Consider the following 15,183-nt stretch of genomic DNA (forward strand, 5'->3'; position numbering starts at 1 on the left):
TTAGCAAAGCTGAGTCACAATCTGAAAAGGTTCACCCAGTCATGTGTTTGTGGCATTTATGTATCCGGTGGTAATACTGGGAAACAAAGTGCTTAGGGCCACGGCCAAAACTCATAAAGTAGCTGTGTTCAAGAATCAACAAACTTAACTAGGAAAATCAACAACACTATCTGAATTCTGAGTTCCTATAGATGCCAATCATTCTAAACTTCAAAGGATAAAGTGAGATGCCAAAACTATTCAGAAGCAAAAAGCTACAAGTCCCGCTCATCTAATTATAATTAATATTCATTGATATTTTGGAATTTATAGTATATTCTCTTCTTTTTATTCTATTTGATTTTCAGTTGCTTGGGGACAAGCAACAATTTAAGTTTGGTGTTGTGATGAGCGGATAATTTATACGCTTTTTGGCATTGTGTTTAGGTAGTTTTTAGTAGGATCTAGCTACTTTCAAGGATATTTTTATTAGTTTTTATGCAAAATTCACATTTCTGGACTTTACTATGAGTTTGTGTGTTTTCCAGTGATTTCAGGTATTTTCTGGCTGAAATTGAGGGACCTGAGCAAAAATCTGATTCAGGCTGACAAAGGACTACTGATGTTGTTGGATTCTGACCTCTCTACATTCAAAATGGATTTTCTGGAGCTACAAAACTCCAAATAATGCGCTCTCAATGGCGTTGGAAAGTAGACATCCAGAGCTTTCCAGAAATATATAATAGTTCATACTTTGTTCGCGTTTAGACGATGCAAACTGGCATCCAACGCCAGTTCCATGCTGCATTCTAGAGTCAAACGCTAGAAACACGTCACAAACCAGAGTTAAACGCCAAAAACACGTTACAACGTGGCATTTAACTCCAGAAGAAGCCTCTACACGTGTAAAGCTCAAGCTCAGTCCAAGCACACACCAAAGTGGGCCCCAGAAGTGGATTTCTGCATGTAGATTTATTTCTGTAAACCCTAGTAACTAGTCTAGTATAAGTAGGACATTTCACTATTGTATTAGACATCTTTGGATTACTTTTGGATTACCTTATGATCCTTTGATCACGTTTATGGGGGCTGGCCATTCGGCCATGCCTGGACCACCATCACTTATGTATTTTCAACGGTGGAGTTTCTACACACCATAGATTAAGGTGTGGAGCTCTGTTGTACCTCGAGTTTTAATGCAATTACTACTATTTTCTATTCAATTAAGCTTATTCTTGTTCTAAGATATTCGTTGCACTTCAACATGATGAATGTGATGATCCGTGACACTCATCATCATTCTCACCTATGAACGCGTGACTGACAACCACTTCCGTTCTACCTTAGACCGAGCATGTATCTCTTGGATTCCTTAACCAGAATCCTCGTGGTATAAGCTAGAACCCTTTGGCGGCCATTCTTGAGAATCCGGAAAGTCTAAACCTTGTCTGTGGTATTATGAGTAGGATTCAGGGATTGAATGACTATGACGAGCTTCAAACTCGCGATTGTTGGGCATGGTGACAGACGCAAAAGAATCAATGGATTCTATTCCGACATGATCGAGAACCGACAGATGATTAGTCGTGCTGTGACAAGAGCATTTGGACCTTTTTCACTGAGAGGATGGGATGTAGCCATTGACAACTGTGATGCCCTACATACAGCTTGCCATAGAAAGAAGTATGAAGGTTTGGATGAAAGCAGTAGGAAAGCAGATATTCAGAAGGAACACAGTGTCTCCATGTGCTTATCTGAAACTCCCACCAATGATTTACATAAGTATCTTTATCTTTATTTTATGCTTTATTCATTATTATCTTCGAAACCTTTATAACCATTTGAATCCGCCTAACTGAGATTTACAAGATGACCATAGCTTGCTTTATGCTAACAATCTCCGTAGGATCGACCCTTACTCACGTAAGGTTTATTACTTGGACGACCCAGTGCACTTGCTGGTTAGTTGTGCGAAGTTGTGACAAAGTGTGATTCACGTTTGAGAGCGCTACCAAGTTTTTGGCGCCATTGTTGATGATCAATTTCGTGTACCATGACCCCAGCATTTTTTAATCCAAAAGGCATTACCACATAGCAGTAGTTCGCTCTGGGTGTGATGAATGAGGTTTCTTCTTCATCCGGCTTATACATCGGAATTTGGTTGTATCCCGAGTAGGCATCCATAAACGACAAGTACTGATACCCTGAGCTCGCATCTACTAAGGTATCAATACTGGGAAGTGGATATGGGTCTTTGGGGCATGCCTTGTTCAGGTCAGTGTAATCGACGCACATCCTCCACTTGCCGTTTTGCTTTTTGACCAGTACTATATTTGCTAGCCATGCCAGATACTTGGCCTCTCTAATGAAGTCGGCCTCTAGGAGGGCTTGTACTTGCTCCTCCACCACTTGAGCTCGTTCTGGTCTGAGCTTATGCCTACATTGCTGTACTGGTGGTGCGCGAAATTGTGAACAATACTTTTCACAACTCTCATAATCCCCGGTCATGAACTCCAAGAACTTGGTAGTTCAATTCCATGGCATTACACAACTTCGCACAACTAACCAGCAAGTGCACTGGGTCGTCCAAGTAATACCTTACGTGAGTAAGGGTCGATCCCACGGAGATTGTTGCTATGAAGCAAGCTATGGTCATCTTGTAAATCTTAGTCAGGCAAACTCAAATGTATGATGGTGATGAACGAAAATAACACAAAGGTAAAGATAGAGATACTTATGTAATTCATTGGTAGGAACTTCAGATAAGCGCATGAAGATGCCTTCCCTTCCGTCTCTCTGCTTTCCTACAGTTTTCATCCAATCCTTCTTACTCCTTTCCATGGCAAGCTCGTGTAGGGTTTCACCATTGTCAGTGGCTACCTCCCATCCTCTCAGTGAAAGCGATTGGCATATGCCCTGTCACGGCATAGCGGAATTCAGCTGTCGGTTCTCGGTCAGGCCGGAATAATATCCATTGATACTTTTGCGTCTGTCACTAACGCCCCGCCTGCTAGGAGTTTGAAGCACGTCACAGTCATTCAATCATTGAATCCTACTCAGAATACCACAGACAAGGTTAGACCTTCCGAATTCTCTTGAATGCCGCCATCAGTTCTCGCCTATACCACGAAGACTCTGATCTCACGGAATGGATGGCTCGTTTGTCAGGCGAGCACTCGGTTGTCAGGCGATCAACCATGCATCGTGTTATCAGGAATCCAAGAGATATTCACTAGAGCTATGATTGCTTGTAGAACAAGAATGGTTGTCAGTCACCTTGTTCATGAGTGAGAATGATGATGAGTGTCACGGATCATCACATTCATCAAGTTGAAGAACAAGTGATATCTTGGACAAAGAACAAGCGGAATTGAATAGAAGAACAATAGTAATTGCATTAATACTCGAGGTACAGCAGAGCTCCACACCTTAATCTATGGTGTGTAGAAACTCCACCGTTGAAAATACATAAGCATAAGGTCTAGGCATGGCCGAATGGCCAGCCTCCCAATGATCTAAGATAGCATAAAACGAAGATAGCTACCAAAGTCCTCAGATACAATAGTAAAAGGTCCTACTTATAGATAACTAGTAGCCTAAGGTGTACAAAGATGAGTAAATGACATAAAAATCCACTTCCGGGCCCACTTGGTGTGTGCTTGGGCTGAGCAATGAAGCAATTTCGTGTAGAGACTCTTCTTGGAGTTAAACGCCAGCTTTTATGCCAGTTTGGGCGTTTAACTCCCATTTTGGTGCCAGTTCCAGCGTTTAACGCTGGGATTTCTTGAGGTGACTTTGAACGCCGGTTTGGGCCATCAAATCTCGAGCAAAGTATGGACTATTATATATTTCTGGAAAGCCCAGGATGTCTACTTTCCAACGCCGTTGAGAGCGCGCCAATTGGGCTTCTGTAGCTCCAGAAAATCCACTTCGAGTGCAGGGAGGTCAGAATCCAACAGCATCTGCAGTCCTTTTCAGTCTCTGAATCAGATTTTTGCTCAGGTCCCTCAATTTCAGCCAGAAAATACCTGAAATCACAGAAAAACACACAAACTCATAGTAAAGTCCAGAAAAGTGAATTTTAACTAAAAACTAATAAAAATATACTAAAAACTAACTATATCATATCAAAAACATACTAAAAACAATGCCAAAAAGCATACAAATTATCCGCTCATCAACTGGTCATGATCCGAAGTGTACTGAAAGCTTGTGGGACATGAGTTGAGGGTCTATCCCTGGCATGTCGGAAGCTTTCCAGGTGAAGAGGTCGGAATTATCTCGCAGGAGCTTTATCAGCCTCTGTCTTAAATCTCCATCTAGACTGGCTCCTATGTTGGTATTTTTTCTTTCCTCTTCTCCGATTTGAACCTCTTCAGTTTTTTTCCCCGGTTGCGGCCGCAGCTCTTCTTTAGCTTTTACCCCCCTCGAGCTCTATGGTGTGAACTTCCTTGCCCTTTTCTCGGAGGTTCAAGCTTTCATTGTAGCATTTTCTTGCCAATTTCTGGTCTCCCCGCACCGTCACTATTCCCTTAGGTGTTGGGAATTTCATGCAAGGGTGAGGGGTTGACACCACTGCTCCGAGCCGATTTAGGGTAGTCCTGCCGATTAAGGCATTATACGCTGACCCGACATCGACGACTATAAAGTCGATGCTCAGAGTTTTGGAATTTTCCCCCTTTCCAAAGGTCGTGTGGAGGGGGATATATCCTAGTGGCCTTATTGGCATGTCTCCTAGTCCATACAGGGTGTCTGGGTAAGCTTTTAGCTCCCTTTTATCCAACCCTAGTTTGTCGAATGCGGGCTTGAAGAGAATGTCAGCCGAGCTCCCTTGGTCTACCAAGGTTCTGTGGAGATTGGCATTTTCCAAGATCATGGTTATCACCACTGGGTCGTCATGCCCGGGAATGATCCCTTACCCATCCTCTTTGGTGAATGAGATGGTTGGGAGATCGGGAGTCTTGTTCCCGACTTGGTAGACCCGCTTTAGATGTCTCTTGCGAGATGACTTAGTGAGCCCTCCTCCTCCAAATCCTCCTGAGATCATGTGTACATGTCTCTCTGGAGTCTGTGGTGGTGGGTCTCTTCGATCACTGTCATCTCGCTTCCTTTTTCCATGACTATCTGACCTTTCTACGAGATATCTGTCGAGCCGACCTTCTCTGGCCAGCTTTTCTATCATGTTTTTGAGGTCGTAACAGTCTTTTGTAGGATGGCCATACATCTTATAGTATTTGCAGTAGTCGCCACGACTCCCCCCTTTTTTGTTCTTGATGGGCCTAGGGGGTGGAAGCCTTTCAGTATGGCAAATTTTCCTATACACATCGACTAGGGAAACTTTCAGAGGAGTATAAGAGTGATATCTCCTCGGTTTTTCTACGCCGATCTCCTCTTTCTTCTTGGATTCTCTCTCTTTTTCTTTCGACAAGTGAGAGTGCCCAGGCCGCTGGTGGACAAAATTGTGATCATCAATAATAGCTCTTTGGTATGTGCATCTGTTAACTCAGCACTTTCTTTCCACAACTTCGCTCAACTAACCAGCAAGTGTACTGGGTCGTCCAAGTAATACCTTACATGAGTAAGGGTCGATCCTACAGAGATTGTTGGTATGAAGCAAGCTATGGTCATCTTGTAAATCTCAGTCAGGCGGATAGTAATTGATTATGGATTTTTGAAAAATATAAAGAGATACTAAATTAAATAATAAATGATAGAAATACTTATGTAAATTAATGGTGAGAATTTCAGATAAGCGTATGGAGATGCTTGTCCCTGTTGAATCTTTGCTTTCCTACTGCTTTCATCCAATCCTTCTTACTCCTTTCCATGGCAAGCTGTATGTAGGGCATCACCGTTGTCAATGGCTATGTCCCATCCTCTCAGTGAAAAAGGTCCAAATGCTCTGTCACAGCACGGCTAATCATCTTTCAGTTCTCAATCAGGTTGGAATAGAATCCAGTGATTCTTTTGCGTCTGCCACTAATGCCCAGCCTTCAGGAGTTTGAAGCTCGTCACAGTCATTCAATCCCGGAATCCTACTCGGAATACCACAGACAAGGTTAGACTTTCCGGATTCCCATGAATGCTGCCATCAATTCTAGCTTATACCACGAAGATTCTGATTAAAGAATCCAAGAGATATGCGCCCGGTCTAAGGTAGAACAGAAGTGGTTGTCAGTCACGCGCGTTCATAGGTGAGAATGATGATGAGTGTCATAGATCATCACACTCATCAAGTTGAAGTGCAACGAATATCTTAGAACAGGAATAAATTGAATTGGATAGAAGATAATAGTAATTGCATTGAAACTTGAGGTACAGCAGAGCTCCACACCCTTAATCTATGGTGTGTAGAAACTCCACCGTTGAAAATACATAAGTGAAAGGTTCAGGCATGGCTGAACGGCCAGACCCCAAAACGTGATCACAGGATCAAAAAATATAATCCAGGATCCAGGATATCTAATAAACTAGTAAAAAGTTCTATTTATACTAAACTAGTTACTAGGGTTTACAGAGGTAAGTAATTGATGCATAATTTCACTTCCAGGGCCCACTTGGTGTATGTTTGGGCTGAGCTTGATCTATCCACGAGTTGAGGCTTCTTTTGGAGTTGAACTTCAAGTTGTAACGTGTTTTGGGCGTTCAACTCTGGTTCGTGACGTGTTTTTGGCGTTTGACTCCAGACAGCAACATGGAACTGGCGTTGAGCACCAATTTATGTCGTCTAATCACGAATAAAGTATGGACTATTATATATTGCTGGAAAGCTCTGGATGTCTACTTTCCAACGCCGTTGAGAGCGTGCCATATGAAGTTCTGTAGCGCCATAAAATCTATTTCGAGTGCAGGGAGGTAAGATTCCAACAGCATCAGCAGTCCTTTGTCAACCTCCTATCAGAGTTTTGCTCAGGTCTCTCAATTTCAGCCAGAAAATACTTGAAATCACAGAAAAACACACAAACTCATAGTAAAGTCCAGAAATGTGAATTTAGCATAAAAACTAATAAAAATATCCCTAAAAGTAGAAAGGATGTTTTCATTAGTTTTTATGTTAAATTTACATTTCTGGACTTTACTAGGAGTTTGTGTATTTTTCTGTGATTTCAGGTAATTTCTGGCTGAAATTGAGGGACTTGAGCAAAACTCTGAAAATGGCTGACAAAAGGACTGCTGATGCTGTTGGAATCTGACCTCCCTGCACTCAAAATAGATTTTCTGGAGCTACAGAACCCCAAATGGCGCGCTCTCAACGGCGTTGGAAATTAGACATCTAGAGCTTTCCAGCAATATATAATAGTCCATACTTTATTCGGAAGTTGACGACGTAACTTGGTGTTGAACGCCAAGTACATGCTGCTGTCTGGAGTTAAACGCCAGAAACACGTCATGATCCGGAGTTGAACGCCCAAAACATGTTATAACTTGGAGTTCAACTCCAAGAAAAGCCTCAGCTCGTGGATAGACCAAGCTCAGCCCAAACATACACCAAGTGGGCCCCGGAAATGGATTTACGCATTAATTACTTACTTCTGTAAACCCTAGGAGCTAGTTTATTATAAATAGAACCTTTTACTATCATATTATCATCTTTTTTATCTTGGTTTTGATCCCTGGATTATATTTTGATCCAGTGACCACGTTTTGGGGGCTGGCCATTTGGCCATGCCTGAACCTCTCTCACTTATGTATTTTCAACGGTGGAGTTTCTACACACCATAGATTAAGGGTGTGGAGCTCTGCTGTACCTCAAGTTTCAATGCAATTACTATTATTTTCTATCCAAATCAATTTTATTCTTAATCCAAGATATACGTTGCACTTCACCTTGACGAATGTGATGATCCGTGACACTCATCATCATTCTCACCTATGAACGCGCGTGACTGACAACCACTTCCGTTCTACCTTAGGCCGGGCGCATATCTCTTAGATTCCCCAACAGAATCTTCGTGGTATAAGCTAGATAGATGGCGGCATTCATGAGGATCCGGAAAGTCTAAACCTTGTCTATGGTATTCCGAGTAGGATTCTGGGATTGAATGACTGTGACGAGCTTCAAACTCCTGAAGGCTGGGCGTGATGACAAACGCAAAAGAATCAAGGGATTCTATTCCAGCCTGATTGAGAACCGACAGATGATTAGTCGTGCTGTGACAGAGCATAGGACCATTTTCACTGAGAGGATGGGATGTAGCCATTGACAACGGTGATGCCCTACATACAGCTTGCCATGGAAAGGAGTAAGAAGGATTGGATGAAAGCAATGAGAAAGTAGAGATTCAAGAGGAGCACAGCATCTCCATACACTTATCTGAAATTCCCACTATTGATTTACATAAGTATTTCTATCCCTTTTTATTTTTATTAATCATATTTGATTTTCTAGATTCCATAATTTTATCCTCCTGACTGGGATTTACAAGGTGACCATAGCTTGCTTCATACCAACAATCTCTGTGGGATCGACCTTTACTCACGTAAGGTATTACTTGGACGACCCAGTGCACTTGCTGGTTAGTTATGCGAAGTTGTGAACCATGGCATTGACACCAAGTTTTTGGAGCCATTACCTGGGATTGTTGAAGTGAAAAGAATGAATCACAATTTCGTCCACCAATTCTCCTAGTTAAGTATATTAATTCTTGAACACAGCTACTTTTATGAGTCTTGGCCGTGGCCCAAAGCATTTTGTTTTCCAGTATTACCACCGGATACATAAATGCCACAGACACATGACTGGGTGAACCTTTTCAGATTGTGACTCAGCTTTGCTAAAGTCCCCAGTTAGAGGTGTCCAGAGCTCTTAAGCACACTCTTTTTGCTTTGGATCACAACTTTAACCACTCAGTCTCAAGCTTTTCACTTGGGCCTTCATGACACAAGCACATGGTTAAGGACTGCTTGATTTAGCCGCTTAGGCCTGGATTTATTTCCTTGGGCCCTCCTATCCATTGATGCTCAAAGCCTTGGATCCTCTTTACCCTTGCCTTTTGGTTTTAAGGGCTAATGGCTTTTTCTACTTGCTTTTTCTTTTTCTTTCTATTTTTTTCGCAAGCTTTTGCTTTTTAACTGCTTTTTCTTGCTTCAAGAATCAATTTCATGATTTTTCATATCATCAATAACATTTCTCTTTGTTCATCATTCTTTCAAGAGCCAACAATTTTAACATTCATACACAACAAGATCAAAATTATGCACTGTTCAAGTATTCATTCAGAAAACAAAAAGTATCGTCACCACATCAATATAATTAAACTAAATTCAAGGATAATTTCAAAATTCATGTACTTCTTGTTCTTTTGAATTAGAAATATTTTTTATTTAAGAGAGGTGAAGGATTTATGGAATTTATTCATAGCTTTAAGAAATAGTTACTACATACTAATGATCATGAAGTAGAGACACAAAATATAGATAAACATGTAACATAAAAATCGAAAAACAGATAAATATAAGAACAAGGAATGAGTCCACCTTAGTGGCGTCTTCTTCTTGAAGGACCAATGATGTCCTTAAGCTCTTCTATGTCCCTTCCTTGCCTTTGTTGCTCCTCCCTCATTGCTCTTTGATCTTCTCTTATTTCATGGAGAATGATGGAGTGCTCTTGATGTTCCACCCTTAATTGTTCCACATTGTAACTCAAATCTTCTAAGGAAGTGTTGAGTTGTTCCCAATAGTTGTTGGGAGAAAAGTGCATCCCTTGAGGCATCTCCGGGATTTCTTGGTGATGAGCTTCCTCATGCGTCCCTTGGGCTCCATGAGTGGGCTCTCTTGTTTGCTCCATCCTTTTCTTAGTGATGGGCTTGTCCTCCTCAATGAGGATGTCTCCTTCTATGATAACTCCAGCTGAGTAACATAGATGGCAAATAAGATGAAAAAAAGCTAGCCTTGCCAAAGTAGAGGACTTATCGGCTATTTTGTAGAATTTATGGGAGATGACTTCATGAACTTCTACTTCCTCTCCAATCATGATGCTATGAATCATGATAGCCCGATCCACAGTAACTTCAGATCGGTTGCTAGTGGGGATGATGGAGCGTTGAATGAACTCCAACCAGCCTCTAGCCACAGGCTTGAGGTCCAGTCTTCTTAGTTGAACCAGCTTGCCTTTGGAGTCTCTTTTCCATTGAGCTCCTTCCACACATATGTCCATAAGAAAAAAATATGGAGGAGAAGGGGAGGTGTAGGTTTCGGCCAAGGTATAGAAGAGGGGGTTGTGTTGTGTGAAAATAAAGTAGAATGGATGGGTATATATAGGGAGGGGGGAGAGGGTAGGTTCGGCCATTTAGGGTGGGTTTGGGTGGGAAAGATTTTTGAATTTTGAAGGTAGGTGGGGTTTATGGGGAAGAGTGGATGGATGTGAGTGGTGAAGGGGGGTAATTGGGAAGAGAGATTGAGCTGATTGGTGAAGGGTTTTTGGGAAAGTGTGTTATAGGATTAGGAGATAAGGTGGGAATATGTTAGGTGGGGATCCTGTGGGGTCCACAGATCCTGAGATGATCCTGTGGGATCCACAGATCCTGAGGTGTCAAGGATTTACATCCATGCACCAATTAGGCATGTAAAATGCCTTAGCATACCATTCTGGCGTTTAAACGCCGAAGTGGTGCACGTTCTGGGCATTCAACGCCCATGTGTAGCATATTTCTGGCGTTGAACACCAGTTCCATGCCTGTTACTTGCGTTCGCCAGCTTTCCTCAGGGCACATTCCTGGCGTTCAAACACCAGGATGTTGCTTGTTTCTGGCGTTCAGCGCCAGATCCATGATCTGTTCTGGCGTTGAACGCCAGCCAGATGCACCTTACTGGCGTTTAAACGCCAGTAAGTCCTTCCTCTAGGGTGTAATTTTTCTTCTGCTATTTTTTTGATTCTGTTTTTAATTTTTGTATTTTTTTCGTGACTCCACATGATCATGGACCTAATAAAACACAAAATAACAATAAAATTAGATAAATAAAAATTGGGTTGCCTCCCAATAAGCGCTCTTTTAATGTCACTAGCTTGACAGTGGGCTCTCATGGAGCCTTAGAGAAGTTCAGAGCATGATGAAGGTCTCCCAACACCAAACTTAGAATTTGAATGTGGGGTCTTCTCAACACCAAACTTAGAGTTTGGTTGTGGCCTCCTAATACCAAACTTAGAGTTTGATTGTGGGGGCTCTTTTTGACTCTGTACTGAGAGAAGCTCTGCATGCTTACTCTCTTTTTTTATAGAGGGATAGCCGTGTGCCTTAAACACAAGGTAGTCCTCATTCAATTGAAGGACTAATTCTCCTCTGTTAACATCTATTATAGCACCTGCTGTGGCTAGGAAAGGTCTTCCAAGGATGATGCATTCATCCTCTTCCTTCCTAGTGTCTAGGACTATGAAATCAGCAGGGATGTAAAGGCCTTCAACCTTTACTAATATGTCCTCTACTAATCCATAAGCTTGTCTTACTGACTTGTCTGCCAATTGTAATGAGAATAAGGCAGGTTGTACCTCAATGATCCCTAGTTTCTCCATTACAGAGAGTGGCATAAGATTTATGCCTGACCCCAGGTCACACAGAGCTTTTTCAAAGGTCATGGTGCCTATGGTACTGGGTATTAAGAATTTCCCAGGATCTTGTTTCTTTTGAGGTAGAGTTTGCTGAACCCATGTATCTAGTTCACTAATGAGCAAGGGAGGTTCACCTTCCCAAGTCTCATTACCAAACAACTTGGCATTCAGCTTCATGATAGCTCCTAGATATTGAGCAACTTGCTCTCCAGTCATATCTTTATCCTCTTCTGAGGAAGAATAGTCTTCAGAGCTCATAAATGGCAGAAGGAGATTTAGTGAAATCTCTATGGTCTCTATATGAGCCTCAGATTCCTTTAGGTCCTCAATAGGGAACTCCTTCTTGCTTGAGAGATGTCCCAGGAGGTCTTCCTTATTAGGATTTTTGTCCTTCTCCTCCCTTGTGCATTCGGCCATATTGATTACGTCAATGGCCTTGCACTCTCCTTTTGGATTCTCTTCTGTATTGCTTGGGAGAATACTGGGAGGAGTTTCAATGATTTTCTTACTCAGCTGGCCCACTTGTGCCTCCAAATTTCTGATAGAGGACCTTGTTTCACTCATGAAACTTAAAGTGGCCTTAGACAGATCAGAGACTAAATTTGCTCAATATTAGAGGGACTCTGCTCAGAATTCTCTGTCTGTTGCTGAGAAGATGATGGAAAAGGCTTGTTATTGCTTAACCTATTTCTTCCACCATTATTAAAGCCTTGTTGAGGCTTTTGTTGATCCTTCCATGAGAAATTTGGATGATTTCTCCATGATGAATTATAGGTGTTTCCATAAGGTTCACCCATGTAATTAACCTCTGCCATTGCAGGGTTCTCAAGATCATAAGCTTCTTCAGAAGCTGCCTCTTTAGTACTGTTGGATGCATTTTGCCATCCATTCAGACTTTGAGATATCATGTTGACTTGCTGAGTCAACACTTTGTTCTGAGCCAATATGGCATTCAGAGCATCAATTTCAAGAACTCCCTTCCTCTGAGGCGTCCCATTATTCACGGAATTCCTCTAAGAAGTGTACATGAATTGGTTATTTGCAACCATGTCAATGAGTTCTTGAGCTTCTGCAGGCGTTTTCTTTAGGTGAATGGATCCACCTGCAGAATGGTCCAATGACATCTTGGAAAACTCAGATAGACCATAATAGAATATATCTAATATGGTCCATTCTGAAAACATGTCAGAAGGACACTTTTTGGTCATCTGCTTGTATCTTTCCCAAGCTTCATAGAGGGATTCACCATCTTTTTGCTTGAAGGTCTGAACATCCACTCTAAGCTTGCTCAACTTTTGAGGAGGGAAGAATTTATCCAAGAAGGCCGTGACCAGCTTATCCCAGGAGTCCAGGCTATCTTTAGGTTGTGAGTCCAACCATGTTCTAGCTCTGTCTCTTATAGCAAAAGGGAAAAGCATGAGCCTGTAAACTTCAGGATCTACTCCATTCGTCTTTACAATCTCACAAATCTGTAAGAACTCAGTTAAAAACTGGTAAGGATATTCAGATGGAAGTCTATGAAACTTACAGTTCTGTTGTATTAGAGCAACTAATTGAGGTTTCAGCTCAAAATTGTTTGCTCCAATGGCAGGAATTGAGATGCTTCTTCCATCAAATTTGGAAGTTAGTTTAGTGAAATCACCAAGCATCCTCCTTGCATTTATTGTTGTTGGGTTCACCTGCCATCTCCTTTTCTTGTTCAAAAATTTCAGAAAAGTTGTCTCTGGATTGTTGTAATTTAGCTTCTCTTAATTTTCTCTTCAAAGTCCTTTCAGGTTCAGGATCAGCTTCAACAAGAATGCCTTTTTCCTTGTTCCTGCTCATATAGGGAAGAAGAGAACAAGAAAAGAAAAAAGAATCCTCTATGTCACAGTATAGAGATTTCTTTATGTTAGTAGAAGAGGAAAGGAATAAAAGTGGAGAATCCAATCACAAAGGTGAGGATAGAGGCAGTGATTGGAGATGAAGAGAGGTGAAGAGAAGTGTTAGTAAATAAATAAATAAATAGAAGAAGAGAAGAGAGGGAGAATTCGAAAATAATTTTGAAAAAGTAGTTAATGATTTTCAAAAATAAAAGATAAGATAGAATTAAAATGAAAACAATTAATTAATTAAAAAGAATTTTTGAAAAAGGGATGAGATATTTTCGAAAATTAGAGAGGGAAAAGTAGTTAGGTGGTTTTGAAAAAGATAAGAAACAAACAAAAAGTCAAATAGTTAGTTGAAAAAGATATTAAAATCAAATTTGAAAAGATAAGAAGATAAGAAGTTAGATAAGATATTTTGAAATTAAATTTTTTTTGAAAAAGATAAAATTTTGAAAAAGATATGATATAAAAGATAAGATAAGATAGATTTAATTTTTAAAATTAAAATTAATTACTTAACTAACAAGAAATTAAAAGATAAGATTCTAGAATTTACAGATTGAACCTTTCTTAATAAGAAAGTAACAAACTTCAAATTTTTGAATCAATCATATTAATTGTTAGCATAATTTTCGAAAATTTGAGATAAAATTAAGAAAAAGATTTTTGGAAAATAATTTTCAAAATTTTCGAAAAAAATAGAAAAATATGAAAAAGATATGATTTTTGAAAAAGATTTTGAAAAGATAGGATTTTTAAAATTGAAAATTTGACTTGACTTGTAAAAAACAATTAATTTTAAAAAATTTTTGACTAAGTCAACTCAAATTTTCGAAAATTTGGAGAGAAATAAGGAAAAGATATTTTTATTTTTGAATTTTTAATGAAGAGAGAGAAAAACACAAACATGACCCAAAACATGAAAATTTTGGATCAAAACACATGATGCATGCAAGAACACTATGAATGTCAAGATGAACACCAAGAACTCTTTGAAGATCATGATGAACAACAAGAACATAATTTTGAAAAATTTTTGATGCAAAGAAAACATGCAAGACACCAAACTTAGAAATCTTTAATGCATGGACTCTAACAAACAAAAAATGCATATGAAAAACAACAAACAACACAAAACAAGAAGACATCAAGATCAAACAAGAAGACTTACCAAGAACAACTTGAAGATCATGAAGAACACTATGAATGCATGGAATTTTCGAAAAATGCAAGAAAAATTTTTAAAGCATGCAATTGACACCAAACTTAAAAATTGACTCAAGACTCAAACAAGAACACAAAATATTTTTGGTTTTTATGATTTTATGATTTTTTTGTATTTTTATTATTATTATTATTATTTTTGAAAATGTTCTTAAAAAAAACGAAAATAAAGAAAAATTTTGAAAAATTTTTAAAAACTTTTTGAAAAGAAAATTACCTAATCTAAGCAACAAGATGAACCATCAGTTGTCCATACTCGAACAATCCCCAGCAACAGCGCCAAAAACTTGGTGTTGTTGCCGGATCAGAAAAACTTGGCGCTGTGGTTGCACGTAATTGTAATTCAAACAATCCCCGACAACGGCGCCAAAAACTTGGTGGACGAAATTGTGATCATCAATAATAGCTCTTTGGTATGTGCATCTGTTAACTCAGCACTTTCTTTCCACAACTTCGCTCAACTAACCAGCAAGTGTACTGGGTCGTCCAAGTAATACCTTACGTGAGTAAGGGTCGATCCCACAGAGATTGTTGGTATGAAGCAAGCTATGGTCATCTTGTAAATCT

General features: G+C 40.0%; 1 non-coding gene across 1 annotated transcript; it reads left to right on the top strand.

Moving 5' to 3' along the window:
* The first annotated feature begins 12,706 nt into the window (after nt 1-12,706).
* LOC130978326 (small nucleolar RNA R71) lies at nt 12,707-12,810 on the top strand. Its single transcript, XR_009085976.1, has one exon. It is a non-coding gene; the product is annotated as a small nucleolar RNA R71 (small nucleolar RNA).
* The last annotated feature ends 2,373 nt before the right edge of the window (nt 12,811-15,183 follow it).

The sequence above is a fragment of the Arachis stenosperma genome, chromosome 4, assembly GCF_014773155.1.
Source record: "Arachis stenosperma cultivar V10309 chromosome 4, arast.V10309.gnm1.PFL2, whole genome shotgun sequence".
Lineage (NCBI taxonomy): Eukaryota > Viridiplantae > Streptophyta > Magnoliopsida > Fabales > Fabaceae > Arachis > Arachis stenosperma.